At 50.0% G+C, this 16,196-nt stretch overlaps 1 long non-coding RNA gene across 1 annotated transcript; it reads left to right on the top strand.

Moving 5' to 3' along the window:
* The first annotated feature begins 828 nt into the window (after positions 1–828).
* Positions 829–15,364, top strand: LOC103248563 (uncharacterized). Its single transcript, XR_503363.3, has 3 exons — positions 829–1,223; positions 9,649–9,775; positions 14,140–15,364. It is a non-coding gene; the product is annotated as an uncharacterized lncRNA (long non-coding RNA).
* Positions 15,365–16,196: the final 832 nt, after the last annotated feature.

Raw genomic sequence — 16,196 nt, 5'->3', positions numbered from 1 at the left:
CAATTTACAGAAGGGGAAACTGAGGCTCCAAGAGAGGCCGTGGCTTCTCCAGAGTGACATGGCCAGCCTGAGTCAGAGCCAGAGGTAAAATTCAGGTCTCTGGCTCCCCTTCCAGAGCTCTTCCCACCACACGAACATCCAAAGGACGGGGAGTAGTTGGTGGGGCAGGGAGGTGGACTCCCCACTGACTGCCTGGGGGTTTGGAGAGTGAAGGGGAAACAGAGAAGGCCTGGGGTTTGGGGGAGAAACTCCAGAGGAGACCAGGAGCCACACAGAGGAAGGCCTGGTGACTTACAATTCAGCACCAAGTCCTTGTGATACCCCAGTCCAAATGTGGACTCATTGGTGTCGGCCAAACCCTTAAACGGAATGCAGTTTTTCTACGCAGGAGATAGAGGCACACACTTGAGCTCTCCCTTGAGGTTGAGAGAAATGAACACGAATGGGGCAGGTCCAGCCAGGGGGACTTTCAGGAGGAGGGGGGCTCCCAAAGCCTCTTGGACGCAGCAGCAAGGCACAGAGGAAGAGGGGTATTCCAGACCTGTGGCCCCCATAAGAGCACTGGAGAAGAGTCAAGTTTCTAGAATGTTCTAGAATGTTCCATACAGAGGACAATCCAGCCTGCCACCCTCAAAGGGAAATTTCACCTGCTCTGGATGAGTCACTTCCCTTCGCTGACCCTGCCTCAAGTCCTCCCTCCTTATGAAATGTGAGACTTTATCAGGTCTGAACCTGAGGGGCTTTTCAAACTACCACGTACCCAGATTCCCCCAGCCCGGTTGAATATGAGGCTTCGGGGGTGGCCTCTGCAGGCCGAGGCTTAATGAGCCCCATGGCCCCAGGTGGCATTCAGAGGCCTGGGACTTGCTTCCTAGCCAGGACTCTTGTGAACATTTCCCTTCCCTCTCCAGAAAGGTCACATGGGCTGGCAGTTACTGAACTTTCGCTTCACTTTGGGATTTTCCACAATTCAGACCTGCACTGAGTCACAAAGATGTACTAAGCCTGGGAAATGACTGGGTGAATTACTCTTAATCACACAACTCCAACCACGACAGCCTCCGTCTGAGGGCGCAATTCCCTTTCTGACCACCAGAGGGAGCATGTGGCTTGCGCCGAATCCCCTCCAATTGCGTGTTTTCAACTCAACCTTTCCAAGCGCCTTTGCCGGGAGGAGGGGCCCCTGGCTCCTGAATGGTCCGTCTGGTGCCCTGATTTCCTAGGTAAGCCCTCAGCTCTTCTCATTCCGCTTGTTCACCCCCCTAGGTACAACACTTGCCCCACTCTGGGGTAATTCTTGGCTGTGGAGTCTTAAGTGCTCATTCCTTCCCAGAGGCAGAGACCCCATGTGATCTACGTATCTTCCCCAAAGCCTGGGGAACGGCGACGCCTCTAACCCTGTAGTCTGAGTAAATCAACGACAGTAGGACATGGGGAGGGGCAGAGAAGTCAAGCAGGGACGTTTGTGGGGTGGGAGGGGAAAGAGGCTTTGCCTGAGTAGCTCTTCTCACCCCAGCTGCAGTGAATCTGATTCAACTGATGGGACATTGGTGGTGGTTCTGCCTCCCCAGGTGAACTCAGAGTGGAGCAAAAGGTGACAGTCACGGCTTAGTAGGTGAGCATGGCCAGGCGAGGGTGAAGGGAACGCAGGCAGGTGGAGCAGGTGAGGGCCCAAGGGAAACTGGACTTGTTTCACCATCCGGGGAGAGGACAGGTAGCTCTGCCCCGCCAGCCCCTGGGAGAGCAGTTCCAGAGCCCCCAGGCCCAGAGGTGCTGGCCTTGGGCAATGGGGTTGCAGGGTCTCTGCTAAGTCCGCTGAGTCCTGGCCTTCCTCACAGTACCCATGAACAGGAAGAGCTGGGCAGGAAGCTCAGGGAGGGCCAGGAGAATTAGCCTGTGAGCCAGCAGCCAGTCCCACCCCTATCCCTTGCTAAAGCGTCCACCGCCCAAACCCACCCAGCCTCTGCACAGCTCCGGAGAAAGAGCCCTGTGGGCATGGGGGCAGGGGGGCTTCTGCTGCGTTCTGGCGGGCCCTCCCTGGCGGGGTGGCCTGGACGTCCCCACCAGAGGACGTAGAGCCTCAGATAGGCCAATCTCTAGCTCCTACAGGCTGATCTCCTGTCCAGGGTGAGGGTGCCCCTGGCACAGGCCTCCAGTTTTTCTAAATGCTTTGGGACATCAGGGGAAATCTCCACCCCACCCCAGCAATTCTGAACTCTCTCTTGTACAGGGAGCAAGGAAGGGGTGCTCCAAAGAACTGAGCATCTCCACTGGTGCTGCCTCTAGTGAAGGAAGTGGGCTGCCTAGACAGACAGGGCTGGGAGTGGAGGGAGTGAGGGTGTTGTGTGAAGAAAGGCGCAGGGCAGGGGGTGGTGTAGAGTCTCCTCCCAGGCTCTCCCGGCTTCAGCCCTCCCTCGGCTCAGCACGGCAGGGGCTGCTGCGGGGAAGGTTAGTTGCCTCCCTGTGGATCCGTGGCCCCAGGCAGCTGAGCTCTGAACTGCAATTCAGCAAGGGCCTCTGGGGCAGGTAATCTGTGCCTCACCAAGCGCCCGTTCTTCATTCCTCGCAGGCTGCCTGACAAATGCCTGGCCAGCGGAGATCAGAGGCAATGCCACGGCAGCTCCGCCCTGTTGTCAGAGCGAGTCACTGGCTGGGAAGATGGATTGGGCCTGGGCCTCGGAGCCAGGGCCATAGCAGCCTCCTTCCGGGACATGGGGAGGGCAGTGCTGAGCCCAGGGCTGCTGCGCTGGGAGAGCCACAGAGGTGCCCGAGTGTCCTAGCCTTGGAAGAAACCCGGGGCTCAGACTCAGTGGCCGCTCCCAGGTCTGGCTGCAGGAGGAGACTCACAGACTGCAGACCCTTCATAGTTTGCCATTGAGTGATTGAGGACTTGGGAAGAAATCCAGGTTAAAACTTCGAACCTTCATTCCCAGAGCTTCAACCTGACACTGGAGGGGCAAAGAAGGTGGCATTGGGAGACCGAGGGAGGGGTCTCCCCCAGGCTGGATGGACCTCATGTCTAGAATGGACTGGGATGAGCTGTGTTCAGGAGAGGCAGCTCCCCAAGCCCTGTTTTGGCAGATTTGATTTTCAGTTTGTAGGCATGGGGCCTCAGATGTGAAGGGAAGCTCAGAATTCAGGGAGGTTCGGGGTCCCCTGGCAGGGCAGGGGACCAGGGCAGGGCACCTGCCAGGGGACCCCGAATCTCCCTGAATTCTGAGCTTCCCTTCACAGGGTGCAGGTGAGACCAGGTCAGGAACACTCCTGAAACAGTGGAGGCCCAGCCTGGCCTGTCCCGCTCCTATGGGCTTGCTGGGCTACCTGCTGTCACCCTGAGTGACACCCCAAAGTTCCTCAGCCCTGGGAGGCCTCCAGTCACCATGGTTGCTACTGTCTCTAGATGTCTAAACTTGGTTCCCTTTTCAAGAAATGCTCACTGTCACTTCCCCAAAGGGCTTCTTTGGTGTCACTGAGAGGAATTCCCCCGGTGAGCAGGGCAGCAGAGAGGGGAGAAGAGGGGAACGTCCTGAGCTGGGGAAGTAATGTGTGGCCCCGGAAGCCCTGCCTGCAGCTCTGCACAGACCACACTGTGGAAGATGGAAAATTGGCTTCACTGCCAGCTCTGCTCTTGGCCTGCTGTGTGACCTTGGGAAGGCCCTGGTCTGTCTCTGGACTTGGCTTTGGAAAAAACAGACACAAGACAAAAGTCCCAAGCTTCAGCTCACATGTCAAGGAGCTGTAACTTTTCAGGGGAAGGGGTAAGGGGAGAGCTGTGGCTGACCCTGTTGTTCCCTCCCGCCCCTTGGATAGCTGTTCTTAAGAGAAAAGCTGGGTACACCCCCACAGTCCCTGCAAATACATGCTTGGCGTCCTCCTGGCAGTGAACACAGAGGCGCCCAGCAAGTGATGAAGGCAGACAAAAAGACACACTTGACAAAGCAAAGGAGATGAGGCTGGCTTGGCCCCGAGCCAGGAGCACGCTGAATTCTCTTGTGGTCTCTGTTTCCTGAATGGCCCATCAATCAGTAACCAAGTGCGTGCCAAACCCAGCCCACACAGGAGCCCGGTGTCCTCTGCTCTGCAGTAAATGCTACTTCAGGCCTTATGTCTAAGGACCATATGCTCCCAACATAGCTAATAAAATCATCCAGGAGTAGCCTGGAGGCCGCAGACACCCGCCCCAGGGGGCAGGAGTGAGACGGGCTAACTGGGCCTCTGCTGTTCCGAGAGTGTTCCTGACCTGCTCTCTCTAGCACCCTGGGCACCTGCCAGGGGACCCTGAATCCCGTGAATTCTGAGCTTGCCTTCACATCTGAGGCCCCACTGCTTATAAGCTACATGAGGGCAGGGATTGCATCTGAAAGTTCACCCACCGATCCCAGTACCTCGCCCCCCTTTGGGCACCTAGTGCACCCTCCATACATGTTTATTGAGTGCACACATGACTGGTTGCCTAGAGGAATGAAGGAGTGATTGATTACCCACCAGGTGGGCCGCCCCTGCCCCTGCTCCATGCCCCCAGGAGCAAGGAAGTTGTTGGGCCGGGGTAGGCAGCTGGGGTGGTCTGAGGTGTGCATGATCCCTTCTTCCTTGGCCTCACAGTTAAGGTCACAGGCTTTGGAATCAGCAGACCTGGGTTTGAGCCCTGGCTTAGCCAATAATGAACTATGCATGTGCAAGCTCCCCTGGAGACTCAGTTTCCCTAAATGGAGAAACCATCTTTAGCCTGTGGACATTCTTTGCGTGAGGTTGATTACCTCTGAGGCTCTTTTTAGCGTTAAGGCGACACTGCGGCTTTTCCTGTGCCTGGCCAGGTATCACTGCCCCTTCCTTCAATGCTTCCGCGTTTGAGAAAGCTCTGTCCCATGCTTGCTTCTCAGGACAAATTGTGCAGGGAGGACAAAGGCCCCTGAGTCTGCCCTCAGACTGGCCAGGTTTAGGGAGAGGCTGGCGCAGCCATGGGCCCCAGCCCGACGCTGTCCCGGACACCACGTGGGCCACAGCGTAGACTTGGCTGGCCCAGCCTTAGGGTCGCCCCGCCTCCTGGGCCTTCTGCCAGCTCAGTGTGGAGTCCCCAGTTCAAAGTCCGCGGAGGGTGGTCTATGACTACCATACCCAAAGCAGGGATAGTTTGTGAAAAAAGTTTCTTGATTATAGATTTCTCCTTTGTGTGTGTGTGTGTACGTGAGTGTGAGATTGTGGGTGAGTGTGAGTTCTGTGAGTGTGAATGTGTGTGTATGCGAGCTAAACGTCTTACATCCAAATACTGGGAAATATGAAGTGTGAATGTATATGTGTGTGTGTTAGTGTGTGTGATTGTGTGTGGATGAGTGTGTGCACGTGTATATGAGTGTGTGAATGTGTGTTACTTGTGTGATTGTGTGAGTGTGCAATTGCGTGTGTGTGTATGTGTGTATGTGAATGTGCATGTGTGAATGTGAGTGAGTGAATGTGTGTGAGAATGTGTGAATGTGTGTGTATGTGAATGTAACTGTGGGTGTATATGTGAATATGTGTGTGAATATGTGTATGTGAATGTGTGTGAGTGTATGTGAACGTGTGTGAATGTAAATGTGTGTGTGTGAATGTGTGTGTGAATATGTATATGTGAATGTGTGTGTGAATGTGTGTGTATATGAATGTGTGTATGAATGTGTGTGTATGTGAATATGTGTGTATGTGTATGTGAATGTGTGTGTGAATGTGTGTGATTGTGTGTGGATGAGTGTGAGATTGTGCGTCCATGAGTGTGTGCATGTGTATATGAGTGTGCATGAATGTGTTATTTGTTTGTGCAATTGCGTGTGTGAATGTGTGTGAGTGTATGTGTGTATGTGAATGTGTGTGCATGAGTGTGTGAATGTGTGTGTGAATGTGTGAGTGAATGTGTGTGAATGTGTGTATGTGAATGTGCGTGTGTGTGTGACGTGTGTGTGAATGTGAATGAGTGTGTGAATGTGTGAATGTGTAAGTGTGCATGTGAATATAAGTGTGGGTGTATATTTGAACGTGTGTGTGAATGTGTGTGACTATCTGTATATGAATGTGTGTGTGTGAATGTGTGTGAGAGAGAGTGTGCATTGCTAGTTGTGCTGGAACTGGGGAGGAGCAGAACAACCCAGGAGGGTGCGTGGGTGGACCTGGCATCTGGAGCCCTGCGCAGCGATTCGGCCTCCTCAGCTGAGAATCAGAGGTCTGTTTTGGAGGACACCATTCGTCTCCTCCAGTAGTTCTTAGAGGCTGGCAAGGACACAGGCTGGGGCAGGGAGTGAGCCCAGCCTCCCGCTTCACTGCGAGACATGACTGGGGTGAAGGGCAGGACCTGTGTAGTGGAGAATTTGGCCGCTGTCTATGTTGCACTGCACAGCAGCCTGCCACGCCACCATCCCGTCCTGTGGCACTAGGGGGAGGCAGACACCAGGTTCCCTGTATGGAGGCCTGGGGCTTCCTTCCGCGGAGGACCGCAGAGACACATCCAGCAGTGGGCCAAGGAGGCGGGATGTCCTCTCCAGCCCTCAGAGCCACGCCCTTCCCCCGCCTTCCCACAGCTCCCACCCTTCCCACACTGCACTTTCCAGGAGTGCAGACGCAGCAGCTGGCCTCCCAAGACCTGTCCCAAGACTTCTCCTGAGCCCGGGGTCTCAGGGCAAGCTTCCGAGGTCGCCTCTCCTGAATCTGAGGCATCCCCAACAGATGTGGAAGATTCGTTCTCTCTGGAAGGATTTTTCCTCCTCTCAAACTTCGAAGTGGAAATGATATGAAGCAGGGGCGGGGCAGTGGCGGAGCTGCTGGAGCAGGATAGACAGGCGTGGGTGTGAGCTTGGCTTGGTCACTGACCAGCTGGGCAGCCCTAGGGAAGTCCTTTAGTGTCCCGGAGCCTCGGTTTTCTCATCTGTGAGATGGGGTTTGTGATATCCAACTCATTAAAGAGACTGAATGAGATCATGTGTGTAAACAAGATATGTACGCCACAAAGTGCTATGAACATGTAAAATGGGTGAGGAACGAAGCAATGTTCACCAAGGCTTCTGCTGGGCTGGGTGTTTGCGTGTTTTTCAGCCATTTATTATTCAGCAAATTTTTGTTGACTATAAGTATATGCCAGACACTTTATTAGTGTTTTTGACAAGCTTAAGTGGATAGTGTTTATGAAACTACAGAACATAAACCTTCTAGTTTATCTTCTAGTCCAGGATTTCCCAAATGCCAGCCCCCAGACCTATGCTAAGCTTCTTACATCCAAATGCTGGGAAATAGAAAATATAGATCCAAGATTCTGTAGCCTGGGATCTCTCTCTCCTCCTCACCTGTGTCTGTGTGCATGTGTAGCTGTGTGGTTTCGGAGCCACTGAGACCCAGAGATGGTAAATGCTGTCAGCGGATAGCATGTCCCATGCCAGGGGCTTCGGGCATGCACCTATTAACTTTTTGAGAGGGGCAGGGACTGCCCAGCCACGGTCTCAGGACTCCTCCTAAGGGTTTGACCCATAGGAACGTGTCGGCAGATTGCCCAGAATATAGAGTCCGAAGGCCTTCTAATCTATATTTTGTCACTTAGTGGCTCTGTCATTTAGTGCCTGCATAATTATCAGCAAGTCACTTGCTATCTGAAGCCTCAATTTCCTCATCTGTAACATGGGGATATTGATGCCTGTCTTGCTGTGGGATCTTCATGTGAGCATACTTTGAAAACTGCAGGCTGGGCGTGGTGGCTCACACCTGTAATCCCACCACTTTGGGCGGCCTAGGCGGGCAAATCACGAAGACAGGAGTTCAGGACCAGCCTGGCCAGCAGAGTGAAACCCCATCTCTACTAAAAATGCAAAAATTAGCTGGGTGTGGTGGCATGCACCTGGAGTCCCAGCTACTCAGGAGGCTGAGACGGGAGAATCATTTGAACCCGGGAGGCAGAGGTCGCAGTGAGCTGAGACCACACTTTTGCACTCTAGCCTGGGTGACAGAGGGAGCAATCCAAAAAAAAAAAGGAAAAGAAAACTGCAAAGCTCCACTTTTTTTTTTAACTCCAATGAAAGCCAGAACCAGACTGAGTTTTCCAGGGAGAAACCCTTCGGGCTGAATTTTCTTCCACTTCTTCCAATTCCAGCTGTATTTAATATTGAAAGATAATCTCCATGGAGGAGCCCCCATCCTGCCCAACAGTTTCTCGTACTCCGTCTTTGGGCGACACCTGCTGGCCATGGCAGGTACTGTGTCCTCCTCTAGCTAAACAACTCGGCGGAGAAAACTTGCCCATCTCCTTAGACATTCACAGCCATGCTGCAGGGTCGGTGTTCTGTTCCCACTTCCACAGATCAAAAAGGTGAGACTTGGTCCTCCCAGCTCATGAGAAGTGCAGTGAATCTCTGACTCCAGGTTCTTGGCTCCATCTCATCCCGACTTCTTGCTCTTAGGCCAGACGGAGTGGGGAGTCATCCCCTCCCAGGCAGAGGAGACCTCCCACCCCACGAATCATTCTGAAGTAGGCACTAAGATTAGAGGCAAGGCCAGGGTTGGAGCCTAGGACAGACCTGGTCAAGAAAGACTCATCCTTATGTCAACAACCCCACCAGGCAGCCACCACATCCAGTTCCCCATCTGCAGAGCAACTAGACTGATGGCAGGGGCTTCAGCCATAAAAATTCACTCTGAGGAGGCAGAGAGATGCCATTTGCTCAGGCTGCGTGGTGAGGAGCTGGGGACAGGCTATCCCCTGAGCCTGTTGCCTCTGTGCCCACTGTGTGGGGCAGTGGCTAGCCTGAAATCTGGCGTGTGGCTTGGGGGAAGCGGGTGCCCCTGGCCAAGGAACTTCTCAGTCAGGAGGCAAAAAGTATTGTGATTGAGAATGAGGACTTGGCCTCATCCTTGAGAGGTGCACACAAAATGATCAATGGATGAAATTATGTAACATGAAATTTGCTTCAGAAAAATTCATGATGATGGGAGGGGAGCATGGATGAAACAAAAAGCTGGCCATGAGTCAACTATTGTAGCATCTGGGAAATGAGTGCATAGTGATTCGTTTTACAATTCTCCCCACTTTTGTATATACTTGCAATTTTCCATGTTCAAACTTTAAAAAAATGTAACAGCAGAAACACTACTACCACCATCAATGTGAATACATAGAATTAGACTGCCTTGAGCATCTGACTCTGCGTGAATTGGAGAACTTAGTTAATTTCTCTATGTCTCAGTTTCGTTGTCTGTAAAATGGGGCTGATCATAATCATACCAGTCTTATAGGGTTGTTTTGAGATTATGCATCTGGAGGAATTAGCATAGTGCTGGGCCCACAGCAAGCACTCAATTATAATCACTGTCATTAGTAGGAATCCAGGGCTCTGGTTATAATTTGCCAAAAGAAGAAGCTACTTTGGCTGGTGCAGACAAACAACTGGCCAGCCAGTTCAGCTTAGAGTTTGGACCGATGAGTCTTTGAGGACACAACTCTGAACTGCTGTGTGCCGGGTGTGTGGGTGTCTCAGATGGGTAGACACACACCGTAGAGTCAAGCTTTCCTGAGACCCCGCAGGGAGGCCTTTTCCCTGCCTCTCTGCACATCTTTCCTATTGTTCGAGCTCAACTCACATCCTCCCTTGGTTTTTGTTGACCACTCCTTTCTCTGAGCTTAAGCAGCTCTCTTCACAGACTCATCGAACCCCTGCTGTAGGTGAGACTGTAAAGATCATCGAACTCAGCCACGTCATCATAGCTTCATTCAACAGACAGTCATCAAAGACCTGCCTTGGGTGCTGAGGATGGAGTGATGAACAAGGTGGGCGAGAGACTGAGGGCAACAGGGCCTGGGAGGGAGGTAAACACCACAAAGCTGAGCACAGACCAGGCAGTCAGGAGCCCTGGACCTAAGTCCTGACTCTGCCATGTGAACTGGGATGCCCTTCACCTGCCGGCCACTGTTTCCTCCTGGGAAGAACAAGAAATTTGCAGGAGATGCTCCCCAGGTCCCTTCACACTCTGACCTGCCAACTCTGAGCATGTAGGCTTCCCTATGTTGCTCTTTAAACATCTTCTTCTCCACTGGAATGCAAGCTCCCTGAGGGCAGGGACTCCGTGCTAGACTTTCCAGGGATCAGGGAACTCCTTGCACGGCGACTGGGCACAGACTTGCCAAAACAATGAGTAAACCAATAAAATGTACTTCCTCCAGGCCAAGTGTGGACCGGAAACGGTGAAAGAACAGAGTTTTTAACCGGGAGAAGCGGGAAATAGATCCCCAAAAACCTCACACTGTACCACTTGGAGATTGACGATGCCCACCAGTGTGTTAAAGCCTGCAGTAAAAAACAAAAACAAAAACAACTCCCACAAAAACCTATTTACCTTTGCTTATTCCAGTCTTTTCCAAACCTATTTGAGCATAGATCATTTTCTGCACCTCACCTGTTACCTTCTCGCGAAACACTTGTGAAATGCTATATTAGATCTTTTCTTTGTTTTCAGCTGGGTTTATTAAAAATAAGGTCAAGTTTGGTAAAGATGCTAGTTTTCAATGTCATTGTGGCCTGAAATAGGAACCTTATTGCTGCATTCTTAGCTGAGCTCTGCCACCCTCACTGGGGCTGGGCCAGGACCTTAGATGACATTCTGAGCCCCCATTGTGTAAGTGCGTGCCATTCGACCCAGGCAACACCTCATTTCCCAACTTTCACCAAATGATGAATGGGATCACGTTTTCTCTCAAATCATCCACATCAGGATTACAGGCCGAGGAGGCCAGTTCAGTAGAAGTTCATGAGATAGTGGTCCAGAGTGATTGGCATGTCAGCCCAGGAAAGCCAACAAAACACTGGACAACAGTAAGAGAAGATCAGCTACCTATTGAGGGGGTGATGTTGCTGGACTGGAGCTGCTCAGATCTCATCTGGATGCACGAGTCTATTCAGTTTTAAGAGAGATTTTTTTTTAATTTTATGAGACAGAGTCTGTCACCCAGTCTGGAGTACAGTGGTGCAATCACAGCTCACTAACATTCTCAGCTTTCCAACCTCAGGCGATCCTCCCACCTCAGCCTCCTTAGTAGCTAGAACTACAGGCATGCGCCACCATGCCTGGCTATTTTTAAATTTTTTTGTAGAGATGGGTCTCTCTATATTGTCCAGGCTGGTCTTGAATTCCTGGGCTCAACTGACCCTCCTACCTCAGCCTCTCAAAGCGCTGGGGTTACAGGCGTGAGCCACCATGCCCAGATGAGATATTGCTAAAGTTGAATATAAGCAAAGAAGGAAACAAGAACAGGGAAAGGTCTATAAATTTAGTCAGAAAAGAAAAAAGATATGCAGCCTGGCAAAAGGAAGGTGTGGGGGCCTGCGGTAGCAGTTCTCGAATATTTGAATAGCTGTCATTTGGTTGAGATTGGGCACATCCTTTGAACTGCAGAGAGCTAAGGCAGATTTGGGCTTGATAAAGAAAAGCATGTGTGCATGACTGTGGGCAATGAAATTAAATAAATGTCTGTGTGGGGAGCAAGCCCCTTGTCCCTGGCAGCATTTGAGAGACTGAGTTGACACCTGTTGGGTCAGTGTAGAAAGCCAGTGGGTGTGAGATGGGGCCAGGTGAGGTGAGCTCTAAGGCACTGCCCCCTCTCAGATTCTGTGACAGAGGAGCCAACATTCCCCATGGTCTCCAGACAACATCTTTGTTCAGCCTCCCTGTCCCAAACTGCAGCCCGCTCACCACTGGGGCACCCCAGGAGCCGTGGCTTTGGCCTCCAGCAGGTGGAATTTCTGGGCAGCACATTTCTCCTGCTCAGAGTGGCTGGAGGGCTTGCTAGCGTTTTGTAGCAACTCCTGGACTTTGAGGAGGGTCTCAGTCCACAACGCTGGTGGCCAGTCACAGCGACAGGTGCGATGCTGCCCTGCAGAGAGACCATGGAAGGCATTAAGACAGCACCAAGGTGTCTCCCGTCCTGAGATCCTCCAGCGCATGGACTGGCAAGTCCAGCCCATGGTGAAGTGGCCAGACTTTCTAGGAAGAGAACTTTCATCATCTAAGTCAAGGTCACCACCATGGGCCTGGGCCTTGACTTTCTCTTCTCTGGAGAGGAAAACCTCTGCAAGGGGGCTTCTGTGTGAACAGCACTTACAAATACATGATTGACATACAGACTCAAGACCTCTGAGGCAAGGGGGGAGCCCTGGCTAGAATCCAAAGAACCTAGTCCCCGGCTACCGTGTGACCCAAGGAAAGCTCCTGGGATGGATTCAGGTTTTGCAGGGCTGGAAGCTTAGATCATTGAGGGCTGGAAGCTTAGACCTCTCTAAGGAAAACAATACACAATTATGAATACAAAATTAGGTAAAATATGATTATTAACATATTAATAATCAAATGTGATTATTAATTTAGAACGATAAAAAGAAATTGCAACAAGTTACAAATCTTGAGAAAACTGATAAATGCCATCATGAAATCCAGACAGATAGCATAATATTTGTATTAACTGACACACCTCAAAAATGCTTTCTAAATTTAAAAAAAATTTTTTTACATTACTTCTGCTCACAGCTTTACACAGGCTGGCTTCTGGCTCCATGCATTTCAAACTTTGTCTTTCCTACACTACACACACACCTCTGGTGCAGGCACCTGAGGCCACAGTTATACTGTGATACAACTTCTGGCTCTGCAACTTCATGTCACAAAGCACGGTGAGTTGGCCCAGTCGGTGATAGGAGAGTTCCTGCAAGCCTTTCCCTACCCTGGAAGTACATGCATGGCCTGTCAGCCATATAAACACATCCCACCAATCCCAAGCCAGAGTCAGATCCCCTCAAAATGTTCACCAGACCCACCGAGAAGCCAGAGCAGAGAAGGATAGCAGCCGTGATTGACTGTAGTTAAACTTTCTACAAATGCTTTCATATCTGACCATGTGAACACATTACTAGGGCCCAAAAGGAACCTGAAGCTTGAGCTGTGTAAGTGTCATGGTATAAGCATCCCAAATCTGCTTCTGGGGCTCCTCTGATATTCACTCTCTTCATCTATACAATGATCAAAACAATTCTGGCGTATGTATCCAGATCCTTTTTGGTGAGAATCTGAAATGGACGGAAACATAAAGCCTCTGGAACCTAAAAGCGCTGCCTACAGGGTCAAGATGACAACTGTGAAGACCACAGTGATGCAGGCTGAGCAGGAACTGTTGAGACTTCTTTGGTTTTAGGGGTCAGCACTCCTGCGGGGTCTAATGTCCTGCCAAATGCTCACTCTTAGAGACCAGAAACTCTAATACGAGAACTTTCGGCTGGTCGCGGTGGCTCACGCCTGTAATCCCAGCACTTTGGGAGGCCGAGGTGGGTGGATCACCTGAGGTCGGGAGTTCGAGACCAGCCTGACCCACATGGAGAAACCCTATCTCTACTAAAAATACAAAATTAGCCAGGCTCGGGGGCAGATGCCTATAATCCCAGCTACTTGGGAAGGCTGAGGCAGGAGAATTGCTTGAACCTGGGAGGCAGAGGTTGCAGTGAGCCAAGATCGTGCCATTGCACTCCAGCCTGGGCAACAAGAGCAAAACTCCATCTCAAAAACAAAAACAAAAAAACAAAACAAAACAAAAACTTTCAAGCTTAAGGCTTTGATCCCAGCTAAAGGACATTTCTCTGGAAGGCATGGCATGTGAGGCTGTAATCAGATATCTGCCACTTTGTAAGAATGAGCCCATCTGGTCATTAAATCAACATTTACTGAGTGTTCCCCTAGAGCCAGGAGGCACCAGGCTAGGGCCTGCATGTACAAATCGAAAGGGTCAGAGCCCAGTGTCTAGAAGAGGAGACAAGTCAGACACGTGCATAAATAGCCACAATTCTAGACAAAGGGATGAGATCCATGGGCCAAGTAGATGTCTGAGGCAGTGGGAGCCCAGAGGAGGCCTGGTCAGGGATAACTGGGGGTACCTGACCAGGCCCTACTGAATGGGAAGCCTTAAACAGGTGAAAAAGGGGGCACTGGGTACTTGAGAAGGGTGAAGGTTTTCCAGTGTAGAAGACACTTTCATAAAATTTGATAAGCACATTTGTGAGTGACCCATGGGCCAGAAGAAATGCCAGAAGACTTGGGAAGCCAGCAAATTTAGCTCCACTCATTGCACTTTCTTTTTTTCCCTATCTCTCTCAGTTTTCATACCTTCCACACCGCCACTCTCCAGAGAGAAATGTGACAATGAGCTTCAGCTCCATCGAATCCGGACTTCATGAACCCTCTCTGGGTTGGCTTCTCAACCGATTTCAGAGTTGTGAGCTAAGAAAGAACAGCGGGAGAGAGACACAGTTTTCCAGGGGACTCCTGCCTTGCTGGGGGCTTCCACAGCCCCTGACCAACCATCCTGGAGTCACTGCTGAGACAGTAGCCTGAACAAGGGCAATGGGACCTCAGAGACGGCATCGGTACTGTCGGAGCCCCAGGGCTTTCGACCCTTTGCTCCAGTGAGCTTAGAGCCATAATATTATCATTCAGAATGATGACAGAGTAAGTGGCAAGCACACCTAGACATCTTCTGAGCCCAGCAGACAGAATTTTGGTTTAAGGAGAACCTGGGTAGTTTAATGACACACACTATTTTTTTAAATATAGGCATCATACTCTATGAATTGTAATGATTCATCCCATCTCAAGAAGATGGAATTTTAGATGTATGTGGATATATTTGAAGCCAACGCTGTTTATTTTGTGTAATGTTTTTATGCCTATTAGTTTCTGAATATCTGTGCATAAAAGCTTCTGTTTCTCTGCCTGCACACATTTGTGGGTACACCTTATACACCTATGTGGGGTGGGAGGGGGGAATGTGCATATTTGTTTGCATTTACCTTGTGTTTGGTCTTAGGAAGAGATCTTGGTGATCATTCTAGCCCAACTCTTTCACCTCACTGGTGAAGAAACTGAGGTCCAGAAAGGCAAAGGTGACTTGTCACAGATCACACAGCTGGCTATGGAGACAGAGATGACACAAGAACCTAGGATTTCTGATTTGTAGATGAGGACCTTTTCTATAATATTAAAATCAATTATAAATTGCAGGGAGAGAAGCAGGGAGATCCTTGTTTTTTCCTCCCCCAACTGATAAGGAAGTACTAAGAAGGTCAATCTTGAATTAGCTATATAATACCAAAAGTTAAGTTTTTCACACTGACCTGGTTCAGTATTGATTCCTTTTATGAACACCCTATTTATACTCAAGTTGTCAAAGAATTCCAGAGGGCATATGAAGCCTTTGTTAAAATAATTATATGCCTTTGTTTTTGAAGAAAAGTATCCAAAATATATAAGCTTATTGTTTGAGTTAAACAATAAAAACATCTGCTGTTTCTCATGATGGCTCTAGTCTTAATATAACATGGCAAAATAATACCCCCTAAATATCCATGATTAACCTGAATTGGAGAGGGCTCACCTCCCAGTGACTTCATGTAGCTGCTTCAACTGGCTTTGGTTAAAAAAACAAAAACAAAAGCACAAAAGCCAACATATAGACAGATCATCACCCAGCATTCTGATGCAAGAAAATATTAAAACGAATCACTGTTTTTAAATGGATAGTGTGTTCCTACTAGAAAAGAATCCCACAAATTTGAGGCTTAAAAAACATGGAGCATATGCATAGGTGCCAATGCAGAATTTCTGGATCGTGTTCAAATCACATTTAAGCACAGGTGTGCCTGTCATTAAGTGTTTATGTTTACCTGTACACATGAATGTTTGCCTGGGCAACTGTGTTTGTTCTCACTCTGGTGTGAATATATTTGTGTGTGAGTGTGAAGGTTTCCACATAATTTTGGGAACTGTCCATTCTATCAAAATAAAATATAGCCCCTCCAAAATGTCAGCTGAAGAGGGGGCTGTCAAGGTTTAAGGTGGGTGGGCGTAGAACACGCCGCCTGACTCTCTTCCCCACAGTTTCATTTTTCCCTTGGGATTTCCTGGCCTGCTGGATCGCCCACCCCTAATATAACTCCTGTCGAAGAGGAGACTTCTGGATATATCTGAGCCAACCTGTCATTTTCAAAGATATTTCCCTAGATACTAAGGAAGAACAAAATCAATGGGAAACACAAAAAGCATAAGGCCTGACCTGCCTATTTTTCAGGTCCTTCTTTTGTTAGACATTTCTCCAGGCCCTTCCAGCCTCAACGTGCACCTTCCGTGTTTCTGCAGCCTCTTGCCTGGATTTCCAG

This window comes from Chlorocebus sabaeus, chromosome 1, assembly GCF_047675955.1.
Source record: "Chlorocebus sabaeus isolate Y175 chromosome 1, mChlSab1.0.hap1, whole genome shotgun sequence".
In the NCBI taxonomy this organism is placed as follows: Eukaryota; Metazoa; Chordata; class Mammalia; order Primates; family Cercopithecidae; genus Chlorocebus; species Chlorocebus sabaeus.
This window is presented reverse-complemented; position numbering and strand designations above follow the sequence as displayed.